Source organism: Dasypus novemcinctus, chromosome 11, assembly GCF_030445035.2.
Source record: "Dasypus novemcinctus isolate mDasNov1 chromosome 11, mDasNov1.1.hap2, whole genome shotgun sequence".
Taxonomy (NCBI): Eukaryota; Metazoa; Chordata; class Mammalia; order Cingulata; family Dasypodidae; genus Dasypus; species Dasypus novemcinctus.
Window position 1 is genome coordinate 1,298,674 of NC_080683.1, and position 18,064 is coordinate 1,316,737.

The window sequence follows — 18,064 nt, forward strand, 5'->3', positions numbered from 1 at the left end:
AAGGCAAAATGGACAGGGAGGTGGGAGGCTTTTTGTGAATTTAGCCAGCAAAGCCCCATAAGAATCTCAGCTTTAGATAGACCAAGACACAGGAAAGCCAAGACTGAAACGCTTCCATGGAAATATGTGGTGTTGAGTGGCATCTGCCAACATGTCTGAAAATTGGATGGGAAAAAAAGTTTCTACTTCTCTCTGTATCCTATGTATCCTAACCACAGGGAGAAAATCTACACCCCATTGGTGAACCCTTGGTCCGATTTTGATAACCTAAGCTGGGTGATTTTTTTTAAAATGGGAGAACACAAATGCAGTCACCCACTACCACAAATTAGGCAGGAGATTTTCCCATACTCAGAGAAATCGCACATCCAGAGTACAATGGGTAGACCTCACCCTGGGAAAAACCACCTTCATGATCTTTGTATGTCTTCTGCTAGGTAAGTATGGGGTAATTTGAAGAACATAGAATAAGTTGAAACAAATAACAAAGAAGAGCTGTGGGGAAAAAAATGAAAGAGAGAATTTGGCCATCAGAGAAAATTCACCAACATATTAGATAGCTAGACATCAGCAAATAATCACAAGCCATACTAGGAAAGAGGAAGAGATGGCCCAGCCAAAGAAACAAACCAAATGATCTGAAGAGATACAGGATTTAAGATAATTCATAAGTGATAATCACACAACTCTCCTAAATCAATTCAAAGAATTTAAAGAAAATATGACTAAAGAAATAAAGGATATTAAGAAGATACTGAGTGAGCATAAAGAACAATTTGAAAGCCTGCAAAGAAAAGTAACATACCTTATGGGAATGAAAGACACAATGGATGAGAATAAAAAGATATTGACATATATGAGCAGATTTTAATTGCTCTAGGACAGAGTTAGTGATTTCAAAGACACAATATCTGAATTGAAAGGTCAGGAGAACAGAAAGAGAAGAGAATGAGAAAAATGAAACCGACTTTCAGAAAATTGAATGGAAATGAGAAATGTTTATATACATTGTCAGTGCTCCAGAAGGAGAAGAGATTGGAAATGGGGGGTAAAGAATATTTGTGGAAATAATGATTGAAAACGTCCCAACTCTTCTGAAAGACATAAATATCAATATCCAAGAAGGACAATGCACCCCAGAAAGAATAAATCCAAATAGACCTACCCTGAGACACCTACTATTAAGAATGACAAATATCAGAGTAGAGGATTCTGAATGCATCAAGAGGAAAGGAAAGCAACACATACAAAAAATACTTGAAAAGATTAAGTGCAGAACCCTCATCAGAAACCATGGAGGAGAGAAGAATTCTCTATGTGGCAAAACTGTACTTCAAAAATGAGGGTGATTTCAAAGTTTTCACAGACAAATAAAAATTGATGAAATATATTACTGAAAGACCAGAATTACAAGAAATACTGAAGGGAGTGCTGCAGCTTCCAAGGAAAAAGCAATGGTGAGATTTTCAGAAAAGTATAGAAAGGAAGATATTAGGAAGGGTAAAAATTAAAGTGTAAAAAGGTAGACAATAGAATGATATTCTGAGGGAAACAAAGGACAAAATGGATGATGTAAGTAATGCCTTTATAATAATAACATTAAATGTTAATGGCTTAAACTCCCCAATCCAAAGACATAGACTGATAGAATGAATTAAAAAATATGAGCCATCTATATGTTTTCTATAAAAGACCCACTTCAGATATAAGGTCACAACTGGGTTAAATGTAAAATGTTGGGAAAAGATATTTCATGCAAATAATAAACAAAAGAAACTGGAGTAATTATGTTAGTATTGGACAAATAGATTTCAAGCAAAGAGCTGTTATAAAGGATGAAGAAGGTCATATATTTTTAAAAAGGCTATTCACCAAGAAGAAATAGCTGTATTTAATATTTATACACCTAACCTGAGTGACCAAAGATACATGAGGAACACATTGGTAAAACTGAAGGGAGAAATAGATGCCTCTATAGTAATAGTTGGAGACTTCAATACACCTCTCTCAGTATTGGATAGAAAATTAGGACAGAGGATAAATAAAGAAAGAGAGTGTGAATAATATGATAAATGAACTAGACCTAACAAATATCTATGAAGCACTGCACCCCCAAACAGCAGGGTGTACTTTACTTTTCAAGTGCTCATCAATCGTACTCCAAGAGAGACCATTTGTAGGGTCACAAGACAAGTCTCAATAAATTTATAAAAATTGAAACTATACAAAACACTTTATCTGATAATAACAGAATGAAGCTGGAAATCAGTAATGGATGGAAAAAGGGAAATTCTTAAACATATGGAGATTAAACAACACACTCTTAAATAATCAGTGGGTTAAAGAAGAAATTAAGAGAATTCAGCAAATATCTTGAGATGAATGTAATGAAAACATAGCATATCAAAATTTATGGGACACTGCAAAGGCAGTGTTAGATTAAAATAGAGGAGAGACCTAAAATTGAAGATCTAACTGCACACTTGGAGGAACTAGAAAAAAAGCAACAAATGAATGCCAAACCAAGCTGAAGGAAAGAAACAAAAAGAAACATAGATTCCCTAACACAGATTCCCATGCTGCTGACAACAACAGAAGCAGACAAAGAAGAAGACACAGCAAATAGACACAGAGAACAGACAACCAGGGTGGGGGGGGGGGGGAGGTGAGAGAAATAAATAAATCTTTAAAAAAAAAGAACAAAGAAACAATACAGAAAAACAAGAAAACCAAAAGTTGGTTTTTTGAGATCAACAAAATCAACAAACCCTTACCTAGACTGACAAAGAAATAAGAGAGAAGACACAAATAAATACAATCAGAAATGAGAGAGGGGACATTAATTATGATCCTGCAGAAATAAGAGAGCTCATAAGAGGATACTATGAACAACTGTATATGAATAAAACAGACAATGGTGAAGAGATGGATAATTTCCTAGAAACACATGAACCACCTACATTGGCCCTGGAAGAATTGGAAGAGCACAACATATTGTAAGAGATTGAAACAGTCATCAAAAACCTCCAAAGATGAAAAGCCTGGGACCAGATGCCTGGTGAAATTACCAACCATTCAAAGATGGTCTAATACCAGTCTTGCTCAAGCTCTTCCTAAACACTTCAGAAGGAAAGAATACTACCAGACTCATTCCATGAAACCAACATCACCGTAATACCAAACTTAGATAAAGATATTCTAAAAGTTTTAAAATTCCAGAGCAATATCTCTAATGAATAGAAATGCAAATATCGTTAACAATAGACTTGCAAATAGATTCCAAAAGCACATTCAAAGAGTTTCACATCAGGAGCAAGTGGGTTTTATCCCAGGTATGGAAGGGTGGTTCAATAGAATAAAATCAATTGGTGTAATAAGCCATATTTATAAGTTGAAGAATAATCACATGATCCTATTCATTGATGCAAAAAAGGTATTTCACAAAATATAACACCCTTTCTTGTTGAAAACTCTCAAAAGATAGGAATAGAAGGAAGTTTTCTCAATATGGTAAACTATAGATATGAAAAACCTACAGCTACCCTTGTACTCGATGGGAAGGACAAAGCTTTCCCACTGAGATCTAGAACAAGATTGTAGGCCTATTGTCACCACTGTTACTCAATATGTGCTATAAAAAGACAAACTAAACAATTAAAAATGGGCAAGTGACTTGACAAGATAACTGTCTGAAGAAGAAATACAAATGGCAAAGAAACATAATTGTTCAACATCACTAGCAATTAGGGAAATGAAAATTAAAACCACAATGAGATATCATTTCAAAACTATTAGATGTAATAGTTGTAAATGTTGGAGAGGATGTGAGAAACAGTGATGCTTATTTACTGTTGGTGGGGATGTATAATGGTACAGCTACTGTGGGGGACTGTTTGGCAGTTTCTAAGGAGGTTGTATATAGACTTGCCATGTAACCCGACAACATCATTACTAGCTATATACCCAGTAGGACTGAGAGTAGAGACACAGACGTCTGCACACTAATATTCATATTAGGGTTATTCATGATTGCCAGAGGTTGGAAACAACCCACATGTCCATCAGTTGAAGAATGGATAAACAATTGTGGCATGTGCACATGATGGAATGTTATGCAGCTATAACAAGATATGAAGTCATGAAGCATATGACAACATGGACGAACATGGAGGATATTATTTTGAGCAAAGCATGCCAGACATAAAAGGACAAATAATGTATGATTATGCTATTATGAACGAAGTATATTGTGTAAATGTAAGGAGTTAATAATTAGAATACAGGTCACCAGAAAATAGAATGAAGACAGAGAATGGAAAGCTGAAGGTTAATCTGTGCAGAACTGGTAAAAAGGTTGTTTGTAAATCTTAGAAAATTAATAGAAATGGTGAGAGCACATCATAGTGTTTGTAACTAGCAGAGCTATTACATGGGTTTGACAGCGGTTGAAGGTCTGAGGTCATGTACATTACTAGAAGGAAAGCTAAAAACTGTAACATGGGACTGTGTAACATATAAAACCTCACATAAAACACGAATATGGGTGATATTGCTTACATAAAACTGTTTTTACAAAATGTAAATAAAAATAACCTAGAAAAAATGAAAAAGAATAGCAGCTATGTATGGCAGGGGAAGCATAGAGAGATTGGGAGGTGCTGAAATTGCTTTGTTATTATTATTATTACTGTTATTTGAATAATGAAATTGCTCTAAAAATGACTGAAGTGATGAATGCACAACTATGTGTTTCTACCAAGTACCACTGATTGAATAGTTTGGATCGATGTATGCTTTAGTACTATGTATCAATAAAATAGATTTGTTAAAAAAAATACAATGAGGTATCATTTCACACCTATTAGAATGGATACTATTGAAAAGTCAGAAATCTCTCAGTGTTGGAGAGGATGTAGAGAGACAGGAACCTTATTCACTGTTGGTGGAGTGTAGAATGGTACAACTGTGGGGGACTGCCTGTCAGTTCCTAAGGAAGTTGAAATACACTTGGCATGTGAGCTGGCAATACCATTACTAGCTACATACCCAGAAGGCTGAGAGCAGTGACACAGAGACATCTCCTGCTGACGTTCATAGTGGCTTTATTCATGATTTCCAAAAGTTGACAACAATCTAGGTGTCAATCAACTAATCAGTAGATAAACTGTGTTGTATATACATGATGGAATGATATGCAGCAATAAGAAAAAATGAGGTCATGAAGCATATGACAATATAGATGAATCTATAAGACATTATTTTGAGTGAAGCAAACCAGACACAAAAGGACAAAGAGTGTATCACTGTGCTATTAATGACTAAATATAAGGTCCTGAAGATTTGTCCATGTTATCCCATGTGTTAGTACTTGTATCCCTTCTTATAAATGAGTGATATTCTATTGTATGCTTATTCCACATTTTGTTTATCCATTAATCTCTTTTTAAAGTGTACTAACCACTGAATGGTAAATATAATTTTCAATTTACTTTTATTTTTTTAATTATTTATTTATTTATTTATTTATCTCCCCTTCCCCCCACCCCACCCCGGTTTTCTGTTCTCTGTGTCTATTTGCTGCATCTTCTTTCTTTGTCCGCTTCTGTTATTGTCAGCAGCATGGGAATTTGTGTTTCTTTCTTTTTTTTTTTTTAAGATTTATTTATTTAATTAATTTCCCCCCCTCCCCTGGTTGTCTGTTCTTGGTGTCTATTTGCTGCGTCTTGTTTCTTTGTCCGCTTCTGTTGTCGTCAGTGGCACGGGAAGTGTGGGCGGCACCATTCCTGGGCAGGCTGCTCTTTCTTTTCACGCTGGGCGGCTTTCCTCACGGGCGCACTCCTTGCACGTGGGGCTCCCCTGCACGGGGACACCCCTGCGTGGCAGGGCACTCCTTGCGTGCATCAGCACTGCACATGGCCAGCTCCACACGGGTCAAGGAGGCCCGGGGTTTGAACCGCGGACCTCCCATATGGTAGACGGACGCCCTAACCACTGGGCCAAAGTCCGTTTCCCTGTGTTTCTTTTTGGTTGTGTCATCTTGCTGCATCAGCTCTCCGTGTGCATGGTGCCATTCTTGGGTGGGCTGCACTTTCTTTCATGCTGGGTGGGTCTCCTTATGGGGCACACTCCTTGTGCATGGGGCTCCCCTACATGGGGGACACCCCTGCATGGCAGGGCGCTCCTTGCGTGCATCAGCACTGTACAGGGGCCAGCTCCACACAGGTCAAGGAGGCCCAGGACTTGAACCACAGACCTCCCATGTGGTAGATGGATGCCCTAACCACTGGGCCAATTCTGCCACCTTAAAGACTTATTTTATTTATTTCTCTCCCCTTCCCTCCTGTTGTCTGCTCGCTGTGCCCATTCGTTGTGTGTTCTTTTGCATCCACTTGCATTATCAGGCAGCGCTGGGAAAACCATGTCTCTTTTTTGTTGCATCATCTTGTTACATCAGCTCTCTATGCGTGTGGTGCCACTCCTGGGTGGGCTGAGATTTTCAAGTGGAGTGGATCTCCTTGTGAGGTGCACTCCTTGCACAGGGGCAGCACTGTACATGGGCCAGCTTACCACATGTGTCAGAAGGCCCTGGGGATTGAACTCTGGACCCTCCATATGGTAGGTGGGTGCTCTATCAGTGGAGCCACGTCCGCTTTCCATATCCATTTATTTCTTGATGGGCATTTGGGTTGATTCCAATTTTTAACAATAGTGAACAATGCCACTATGTATATTTGTGTGCATTTATCTGTCTGTGTCCTTGCTTTCAATTTTTCTGGGTATACACCATACTGTGGAATTGCTGGGTCATATGCCAGATCTATAGTTAGTTTTTAGAGGAACTGTTAAACTGTCCTCAACAATCATTGCATCATTCCACATTCCCACCAGCAGTGGAGGACCAGGTTTCCTGTTCTTCCACACCTTCTCTACCACTTGTAGTCCCCTGTTTTTTACTAGCTGTCAGTCTAATGGGTGAAAGATGACTATCTCATTGCAGTTGTTTTTTTTTAAAGATTTATTTATTTATTTAATTCCACCCCCTCCCCCAGTTGTCTGTTCTCGGTGTCTATTTGCTGCGTCTTGTTTCTTTGTCCGCTTCTGTTGTTGTCAGCAGCACGGAAGTGTGGGCGGCGCCATTCCTGGGCAGGCTGCACTTTCTTTCGTGCTGGGCGGCTCTCCTTACGGGTGCACTCCTTGCCTGTGGAGCTCCCCTACGCGGGGGACACCCCTGCATGGCGCGGCACTCCTTGCACGCATCAGCACTGCGCATAGGCCAGCTCCACATGGGTCAAGGAGGCCCGGGGTTTGAACCACGGACCTCCCATGTGGTAGATGGATGCCCTAACCACTGGGTCAAGTCCGTTTCCCTCATTGCAGTTTTGATTGGCATTTCCCTAATAGCTAGTGATGTTGAGCATCTTTTTATGTGCATTTTAGCCATTTGTATTTCTTCTTTGGAGAAGTGTCTATACAAATCACTTGCCCATTTTTTAAATGGGTTGTTTGTCTTTTTATTTTCAAGGTATAGGATTTCTTTATATATGCAGGATATTAAGCTCCTATCAGGTATATGGTTACCAAATATTTTCTCCCATTGAATAGGCTGCCTTATATTGATCGAAGCAAGCCAGGTATTGAAGGACCTCACTGATAAGAATTAAGCAAATTGAGCAACTCACAGAGCTAGATTTGTAAGATATGTTTACAAGAAATAGAAAGGGAGAAGAAGGTTGTTAGCCAGTGCCCATAAGGTAACATCTATGATAATGTGAACGTTTGTACTTATGCAGTGAAGGGACATGGCAGGGGTGTAGTGACACAGTTTTGACAGGTGGGTAGGGTGGGGGGATGTGTTGAATGGTCCATGGAACTGGGGAGAGGGTTGAGGGAGAGAGCTGGTGAACACTGGGGATTCGTGGGTACATAGCTGAAACTACAATGTGGGGAAAGCTCTTTTGGCAATATGACAAGAAAGGGTTACTGATTTAGGGTCTTTGATGGGGAGGCATTTGGGTCAGGGCAGGCTTGTCGGGAGTGTGCAAGGGATCATTTTGCCATAGTGTGTTATATCAGTGGGTGGAAACTCACATAAAGAGTGGGAAGGAGTTGGACTCCCATCCTGGGGAGGCCCACTATGTTCCCAAATAGAAGGACAGGAGTCTCTTGAGAGCATGGGTGGTGCCTAATAGGGGAGGACAGAAGAGTGTGTCAAGCCCTCAGTGTTGCTGCAAACAATTATGAATCTTGTCCTTCAAGGAGTGAAGCCTGGTGGTCTCTGTCTGCCACAGGGGAGGGGTAGGGAGGAATAGAATAGATGAAACAGGGGATATTTTGGGGGCAATAGAAGTTTTCTAAATGATCTTGCAATGATGGATACAGGCCATGTTAAACTTCATCAAAATTTATAAAAGTATATGGTAAAAAATGTAAACCATAATGTAAACTATTGACCATGGTTAGTAGCTGTGTTCATCAGTTGTAAGAAATGTATCATCCACATATAAAAAGGTTATTAATATGGGAAAGGGGAAAATGGGCAGGATGTTGGTAAACGGGATCCCCTGTATTTTTTATGTGACTTTACTGTAACCTAAAACTTCTTTGAAGGCAAAATAAAAAAAAGTAAAACACTACAGGAACAAATGGAAGAAAATGTCAGTGTACATATAGGACAACAGATCTTACAGTGATGAAAGGCAAAATGTCAAAAAAATTTTTCTTAAATATTTTTCATTATTTTTAATCTCAATTTTTTATTATGTTTTTAATTTTTTAAAATTTTCTGAATTTTATTTGTGTTATTTCTTATGTTTAAAACTATCAATATTATTTCATTTTCTTATTAATTGTATTTGGCTACTTATTGGCTTCATTTTTGAGAAGTTTTGGATCACAGAAGGCTTACAACTGTGGCAGGGGAGGATCAGTGGGGCAGGGTGTCAGTGATGGGGATACATGGGAGGAGGTTCACTTGGCTTAAATATAGGTCATATAAATGTGTTCAAAGGTTCATGGGGCATGGTCACAGTGGCTGGAGATTCACACAGCAGCCAAAGAATATCAAATGCCCATCCTGAGGAGTTCTGCCACATTCTCTCCTGGAGCCCCAAATACAGGGGCAATGGCTACTGGAGGAGAATGTTCTACTGATGGGCCATTGATACTGATGACTATGTTATGAACCTTTGCTCTTGAAATTGAAACTTGGCATAGTATTGTAGGATGCCTAAGAATTACCTACAAGGAGCCTCCTTGTTGCTCAAATGAGGCCCCTTTTAAGCCCAAAACTCAGTTTATAAATGCAATAAATTCCCCCAAGGGAAATGACTCCTGGGGATGAGACTTCCTGGCACCCAGGGATTGCTACCAAGTACTAACAAACAATGCAAGTGGAAAAAAAAAGGCCTTGACCAAATGGGGGAGAAGGTGGAGACAAATGAGTTTATTTGGTTAAGAGACTTCAAAGTTACTTGGGAGGGAACTCCAGAGGTAACCTTTACGCACATCTCAGCATGATCACATAGACTGCCAAAGTAGATACAACCCAAATAGTGGGGCTCCTGAGGGCTCTGGAGACATCCAGACACTATAGTCAGGGCAGATAGCTCAGGAGTTTGGTCCCTTGCCAGTGGGCCCTCCTTTGGGATTTATTCTCCCCAGTGTGACAGAGTCAGACTCCCTTGTGGTTTCCCTACACATGGCTCTTCTGTCCTTCTGTTTGAACTTATAATTAGTACTGAAGTTGGTAGGTATACCTCTAAGAGACATAAATCTCTGGCCTGCCTATGTGCCAGCCTAGCCCTGAATCTTAAAGGAGTTACAACACCTCTGCTCCAGTTCATTGGACTGACCCAGGACAAGTAACAAGGAGGAGATGAAGGAGAACCAACATACCAAGGAATCAAAAGTGCCTACAACTGCAAGCAAGAGAGTTCCATGCATTGGCTATATGGGATTCAAGCACCCCCCTCAAATAAGGGTGGAGTGGGCATCACCATCCCAGAATCCTCAGGATTGGGGAATGAACTATGGACTACAGTAGACTTACTACTATTCTACTCTAGACCTTCTGAAATTCCAGCAGTGGAGGAAATATTGATGTGGAGGCAGTGGCCACTGGAGGTTCTGAGGGTAGGGAGAGGGAAAAACAGATGTAATAGGAGAGCATCTTCAAGACTTGGAAATCAGCCTGCATGACATTACAATGACAGACACAGGCCAATATATATCTTACTGTAAGCTACAGAATTGAGTGAGAGAAACTGTAAAGTACAATTCAAACTATAATCCATGCTTAGTGTCAATGCTCCAAAATGTGTTTTCAATTGCAATCAATGTACCACACTAATCAAAGATGTTGCTAACATGGGAAAATGTGGGAGGTGTGAGGAGCAGGGCATGTGAGAATCCCCTATATCCTGTAACATTTATGTAGTCTAAGTATCTTTTAAAAAGTAAAAAAAAAAAAATGAAAAGACACATACACAAAGAACTGGATAAATGTGTAAAGCCTTGGAGTTAACAATAGAATATAGGTCACCAGAAAATAGAAAGAGGTAGAGAAAATAAAAGTTAGGGGTTAAAATGTGCAGAATTAGTATCAAGGTTGTAAATCTTTAGAAGTGAATAGAAATTGTGAAAGCACATCATAGGGTTTGTAATGAGCAGCGCTATTATATGGGTATCACAGTGGCTGAAAGGATAAGTCCAAGGTCATGTATATTACTAGAAGGAAAGCTAAAAAATGTAACATGGGACTTTATAACATAGTGAAAACTTATGTGAAATATGAATATGGGGGATATTGCATATTTTAAACTAACAAAATATAAATACAAATAAATAGAAAGACATAAACAGAATAGCAGCTATGTGTGGCCAGGGAAGTATAAAGAGATTGGCAGATGCTTTTTTGTTGGTATCATACCCAGAGGAATAGATTAGTTTACAAACTTAATCTTTTCCTTTTGGGGATTTATAAATAATTTCCAACAGCCACATACTGACTGTAGCAGTTTGATATGGTTATGAATTCCAAAAATTGATATTGGATTAAGTTTGTTGTCTGGTCTGTATATGGGCATGATTAAGTTATGATTAGAGCTTTGTTGGGTCACAAACTTAGGGTGTTCAGTCCCCACTGCTTGGTGGGTGGGGACTCACAGATAAAAGGCATGGCAAAGGACAGAATTGAGGGTGTCTGAGGTTGGAGTTTTGATGTTGGAGACTGATGCTGAAGCCTTAAGCTGGAGTACTGGGAAGTAAGCTGACAGGAGAAAGAGAAGCAAGCCCCAGGAAGAGAGGAACCCTGAGCCCAGGAAGAAGCAAGCCCTGGGAAGAAAGGAAACTTGAATCCAGAGAGAAGCAAGACCCTGGAAGGAAGGAACCCAGGAAGCCTGAATCCTCACAGCTGTCAGCAGCCATCTTGCTCCAACATGTGAAAATAGACTGGTGAGGGATGTAGCTTATGCTTTATGGCCTAGAATCTGTAAGCTCCTTTCCCAAATAAATACCCTGTATAGAAACCAACCAATTTCTGGTATTTCACATCAGCATCCCTTTGGCTGACTAATACACTGACTTAAGACTTTTCTTTCCCATAATTAGCAAGGTCGTTATTATATGGTGAATGAACTGTTAATGAATTCCAGGGAAGAAGAGATTAAACAGCTGTTGTAGTTTCTAGCTGTGGGGGCAAGTCAGTGACGTGCTCGGGGCCATTTCTCAGCCTTGCCTCCCCTCCTCACCTTGGTGTGCAGAGGTTTCCTGTCTCCATTCTAGAACCCTGGGAGGGCATAGGTCTAATGGAACAGCCTGAGCACACCTTGTGACCCAAACAGGGAACAGAAGCCCCAGCTGCTTCTCAGGGTGGGAACTGCACAGAGGTTGTGTGGTACCTGCTTCCTCCTCAGGGGAAAGGCCCGCTCCCCACTGGACGTCCTGCCTCTCCAAAGCAAAGCTGTGTGTGGGGAGCTGCCGTCGAACAGCCTGACCTGAGCTGTGAGCCTCCTCAGGGGACTCGCGAGGAGGACATCTCTTCCTGGGCCCTTTGGGTGCTCTGTGCTGAAGAAGTCATAAAGCAGTCAGTGCTGGAAAAAAAATAAGAGCCAGTGTTAAACCAGGCAATGCTGGGCAGTTACTTGGGTGCAGATTTGGCTTAAAGAGTCAGTGTCAAAGCTGATGCACTCACAGCCATCCAGGCTGACTGAGCCAAAACATTTCAGAGATCACTGAGTAAAGACTGCTGAGGACTGGACAGTGAGAGGGAAAGGCTGACCACAACAGTCCATATCTGTGAATACTGAGAGGTTTCTTTTCTCAGGTCAAATAGCTCTCCTAACAGAACTTAACAAACACCAATCACAGGGAGTTCTCATCAAGAGGGCATTTGCTCTAGAGAAGGGTATATATTCTATTTTTTCCCCCTGTTCATTGGTGAGCCATTACATTAATTCTGAGTATTCCTTTTACATTTTATCAAAATTATTTTCATGCTTTAAATCTAAATCATGAAAACACTTCGTGGAGCTTCTATTTTAAATGATGTCATCTTTTCTTTTGAGAACTATCTTCTAAATATTTTAATGACATTCAGATTTTTGAAGATTGAAATTTATCAATGAAATATTAACAATTCCTTAATTTATCTTGTGAGGCTATTGCTCTTATTAGGATTTTTCTTTCTGGGTATAATCAACTTGCAAAACTTTGGCATTCTTTATAAAATTTAAATGTTTTCAGCAATTCTCAATCTTTTCAGGATTGTGCCATTTCTATGTTTCATAAAATTTTATCACTATGTAAAGTTATACACCCCTGATCAATTTTTATATGGACTTTTCTATTGTATCGAATACTGAATCTTTCTATTTCTCATACTGGGGACAAGAATTTTCACATCTGGGACTTGAAAGAACTTCTTGACCTGAAGACATGATAGTAAGAAAATGAAGTCAACAGTTTGCCAAGCTTAGTTCAAAGCCCTCTCTTAAGCATCAACTTGGTTTATCCTTCAAAACCTGCATGAGGTTAATGGGGGAGGGGTGCTCCGGCGGGAGGGGAAGTCCATGGGAGCGGATCTCCTCTCGGTTGCCGCATCAGTGGTCGGGGCGTGCGGAGCTGCGGGGGCCCAGCTGGAGTCCTCCCGAGCCTGCAGCCAGGCGGCGGGACCAGGCTTGTGAGTCCTGGCTCCAGGGCTTCGCCCACTGTGCCTGGGGCCAGGTGCGGGGGAGCCCGAACCCATCCCAGCCGAGCCGAGCCAGGGCGAATTGAGGCCCGCAGAGCCCAGCGCACTGCGCCCATAAGAGCCCAGGCGAGCCCAGCCCAGGTGAGCCCAGCCCAGGTGAGCCCAGCCCAGGTGAGCCGAGCCCTGTCCGGCCGAGGGGGGACCAGCTGATTGGAGCCAGACGAGCCCAACCGAGGGAAGCCCAACTGAGCCAGGCCCAGCAGAGCCGAGCCCTGATGAGCGCAACCGAGCTGAGTCCTGCGGAATCCAGCCGATCTGGGCCCAGTCCAGCAGAGCCCAGCCGAGCCAGCGGAGGCAAGCCCGGCCGAGCAGAGCCCAGGCCAGCCCAGCCCGAGGAGCAGGGCCCAGCCGAGCCGAGCTGAGCCAAGGCCAGACTCACCAAGCCGAACCGAACCCGACTGAGCCAAACCTTACTGAGCCTGAGCCCAGCCCAGCCGAGCCTCCCTTGCCACCACACACTGCACCTGAACTTCCTGCCAAAGAGAGGGGGAAACTGGAAAATTCACAACTCAGTGAAAATTATGAACTACACTCAAGCTACAGACTTTAGAGGAATAAAAGGTCAGTAAAAGAATATCATGAACAATAGTACAACAAACTAGATAACTTAGGTAAAACAGACAACTTCTAGAAGCATACAAACTACCAAAACGGACTGAAGAATAAATAGAAAATAAGATCAGAGCTCTAACAAGAGATGGAACAATCATAAAAAATTTCCCTACCCAGAAGAGTCCAGAACCAGATGGCTTCCTTGGTCAATTATACTAAAAACATACAGAATAATTCAAAACTAATAGTTTTCAAACTCTTCCAAATATAAATATAGAAGGTGAGAGAATTTCCTCATTCCTTGCATGAGGCCACCATCATCCTGATATCAAAGATACAGACCAAGAGTTACTTGAATTCCTCTGCAAACTCCTGAACCTGCCGGCACAGCAACCCCCGCAGCTTGTCTGCAGGGTCGTGAGCAGGAGGAGCAGGAGTCACCCAGGAACTCAGCAGGGTCCACGCAGGAAGATCAAGCACTGAACAGCACCTTGGGCTCCTCAGCTCGGCCCACCAGTGGCTGGGGGTGTAGGGGTGGCGCTGGCCAAGTCAGGGGTTGCGGGCCTGCCAGGGCTGGGGGCGCTAAGCCCTGCCACCCCAGGATGCTCCATCGCTCCCAAGGGGACCACCGGGCAGGACCCACAGAGGAGCTTGGCTGCGCAGGCGCAGTAGAGCAAGCTGTGGGAGCCGCGGGCTGGGGCTGCGAGAGAGGGGCTTCCTGCGAGGACCCGGGTTACTGGAGACCCTGGTGTCCATGAAAAAGAAGTCGAGGAGTGAGCTGACCCCCAAGGTGAACCTCCCAGGGAACGGCACAAACACGTGCAGGTGAGCTCCATCTGCAGCCTCCGTGCACACCTGGCCGCGCTCCAGCTGGCGCCAGCAGCAGCGACGGGGTGAGCCCTTCCCATCCTGGCTGGGACAGCTGCTGCAGAACTGAGCTGGCCCACCTTGCCAGGAAAGCCACAAAGAAAACTGATGAAGCCAGGTGAGAAGATGAAGATGATCCGGCTGTCACAGAGCAACTCTGAAATAGGGAGTGGATCCTGCCCCTGTTGTAGGAACAACCGGGAACCAGGTCAGTTCTCTAAGAAATCTCTAAATTTCTTTTCTGCGAACTCTGCAAAATCAACTGAATGCTATATCTTTGGTACACTGAACTTGGTCTCATAATTTTAACTGAATAAAAACATTTGTGTATACTTGTTGACTCAAGAACTAAAATAATGTGATTATTTTACAGTATTCCTTTGAAAAGAAAACAAAACTTAAATGCACTTCATTTAAATGTTTTGGACTTTAAACTAGAGGTCACTTTGTGGCCATTTGAATAAACTTTTTTAGCTCTGGAACTTTTTCTAGGCTTATTTTTTTCACGTGGACATCTTATTTCATTTTTTGAGAAAAATTATATTGTTTCTGTGTATTTGGAAAACAAGAAGGGCAAAAACATGGTAGTATAATGCGAACCTACACATTTCAAAATCTTGAATTCTTACAGAATAAATCTTAGGATTCCTTCTCTGTGAAACATAATGAAATTCAGAAAGAGGAAACATGAATAAGTTGGGGTTGCACAATTTAAACAAAGTTTGATAGTAGTTCTGGGGAAAAGTACAGCAGTAATCTCTCCTGTAATTTTTATTCATGTCAATGTTATTGTAGCCTGATTGAATTCACTTTTTAAAAGATTTCTAGTACAATGAATGTCTTATTTCTGTTAAGATCTATTAAATACAGTTGATTTCTAGTGGGGATATTTTACTGCAAAAATATAGTGTTTTAGAAAACTGACAGCTGGCTATCAAGCAATATTGGAAATGTGTCCTCTTTGTTTACAGTAAAACATGAATTCTGTACAATTTGGTAACAAAATATTTTTTAGATTGGTAAATGTGTGTTTAGAAGTTAGAAACTTTAAACACTGTTCTTAGGTTCCATTTGGATTTTTCTTGGATACACGATAGTGAAAGTTGTACACTCAGAACATGAGTAGGGCATTATGATTTTGCATGTGCTTGAACCAGTTTTATCTTTGTGGTGGAATTTTTTTTTAGCTGAAACTTACCTCATGTGTAAGTTGGGTAAGTAAAGTAGTAGGTAATTGAAATTTCAATAGAATCAAGTGAAATATAAAATTTTTAAACTTATTCATTTGAGTTTCATAAACCATTAAAAATGTAAGTTATTTTTAAGTACCATCTACAATAAAAAAGGAAAAAGCTGAAGATATATATTTAGACTGGCATAGAATTTTGATTTTAATTAGCCCTGTTTTGATTTTTGACTTATACTTGTTATGCAGACATTTTCACTTACTTCACAATTGAGACCAGAAACACTTGAAGATCTGGTCCTGCAAAGGAAGTGGGAAACTTACTCCCAGATCACAAATGCTTGCCTCTGAGTAAATGTGTTTCCTTGAGATGAGCCACAGAGGGGCCATGTTTGATACTCAACCTTTCCACCGTAGGATAACAACAGATTTACTTTTTAAAAACCATTTCCTTTTTGTTTATAACTTAGTGTGAGAAGCTGTATTTAATTTTTTAAATGTGGGAAGATAAATCAGATTTAACATAAATGTGTTAGTTCTCTAGGAGGAAATGTACAGTCCAAAATAGTAAAAGTGGGACCAAGTAAAACATGTAGTCTTTATTTTTAAAAACATGTTCTTGATCTTTTGTCTGTGCCTCTTTCATGCCACTACAATAAATGGGTCCTTGATGTAAATGCGAATTGTTTTGTCTTGATTAAATTGTAGACATACTACTTAAGCCTTTACAATATAATTCAATAATAAAAAAGTAATTAACCACTAAACAAACCTCATGCTAATTTCCTGAGGAACATGGGTCTCAATGTATCAGATTGAGGCAATTTGCCTGCCCAAGGACTGCCTCACCAGTTCTAGAGAATGTGATGGGAGGTTTTGCTCATGTGAACTTGCTGTAATGCTGGTGCCCCATGTGCAGGCTTTCTTCCTCATAGAATCACCCAGATTCTTCATGGAAGGAAAATGGGTGGAAACAGCATGCTGACAGTAAGTGATCCTCTCTGTAAACACATAGTGTTCATTTTATCTTCTTTCTCACCCTCTCTCTCCCTTCCACCTTCCCTCACTACCCCAGCTGCCCTCCATGGCAAAGACATTTAAGCCAGGGAGGCTCCCAGATGACTTTTCCATCCAGATGCCAGTCTTCTTCTGACACCCACAGTGGGCACATTAAGGGCTTCATACTTTGGCAAGAGTAGAGAGTTCATATTCCTCTTCTGGGCCCGGAAACCCTGCAAGATTAGTAGCCAAGCTCTTACAAGTGCCACAGCTGCTTGCTGGATTCCTAATGGCTCAACTTTCAGGAAGTGCACAAACTTTGGAGGAGGTAGAGTATCTCCAAATCACAGCTACATCACCCTTGGACATCCAGTTTCTGTTTTCAGCTCCTTTAAATCTGAATTTGCAAAGGTTTCTTGCCTCTATAAATGCACACACATTCCAGGTAAACACTACCACATATAATTCTCATGTGGGTAAAAAGACTGAATGTTGATATGACCTGGTAAATCTTAAGCTTTGTTAACTTGTCAAGTTAACTGCCAGGTGGCTTTTACTGTATTTAAAAATATACTGCATTCCAAACAAAACAAAACAAAACTATAAAGCTATTGTGATTAAAATAGTGTGGTCATGGATAAACAATAGACAGGCAGTTAATTGGAACAGAATAGAGAGAAAAGAAGTAAATCCTCCATGTATATATAGTGAACAGTCAACTAATCTATGACAAAAGAACAAAGGCAATTCAAAGATGTAAGGACAGAGTTTCCAAGAAATTAAGCTGGAAAAACTGGATAACCAAATGCAAAAAGAATATAGACATATACTATATAAATTTCTCTAAAACAAACTCAAAATGCATCATTTTTCAAAAATAAAATGCAAAAATATACAATTTTTAAAATTATAGGTGGCATTGGGTTTAGCAATGAGTTTATGCAGAATACTAACAGCACAATATATTGAAAGAAAAAATAATGTTAGGTTGGGCTTCTTTTAAAAATTAAAAACTGTATTCTGCAAAAGACACTATTAAGAAAATGAAGAGATAAACTACAGAATGGGAGGAAGTATATGCAATCCACGTTTCTGATAAAGTATTTATATCCAAAATATACAAGGAACATTTAAAACTCAACAATAAAAAAACAACCCAATTAAAATGGACAAAAGATCTGCACAAACACCTCACCAAAAAGGAGATACAGATG

The 18,064-nt window shown here is 40.6% G+C and overlaps 1 pseudogene; it reads right to left on the reverse strand.

The window, feature by feature from the left end:
* Positions 1–292: 292 nt before the first annotated feature.
* Positions 293–445, reverse strand: LOC131280536 (U1 spliceosomal RNA; annotated as a pseudogene).
* Positions 446–18,064: the final 17,619 nt, after the last annotated feature.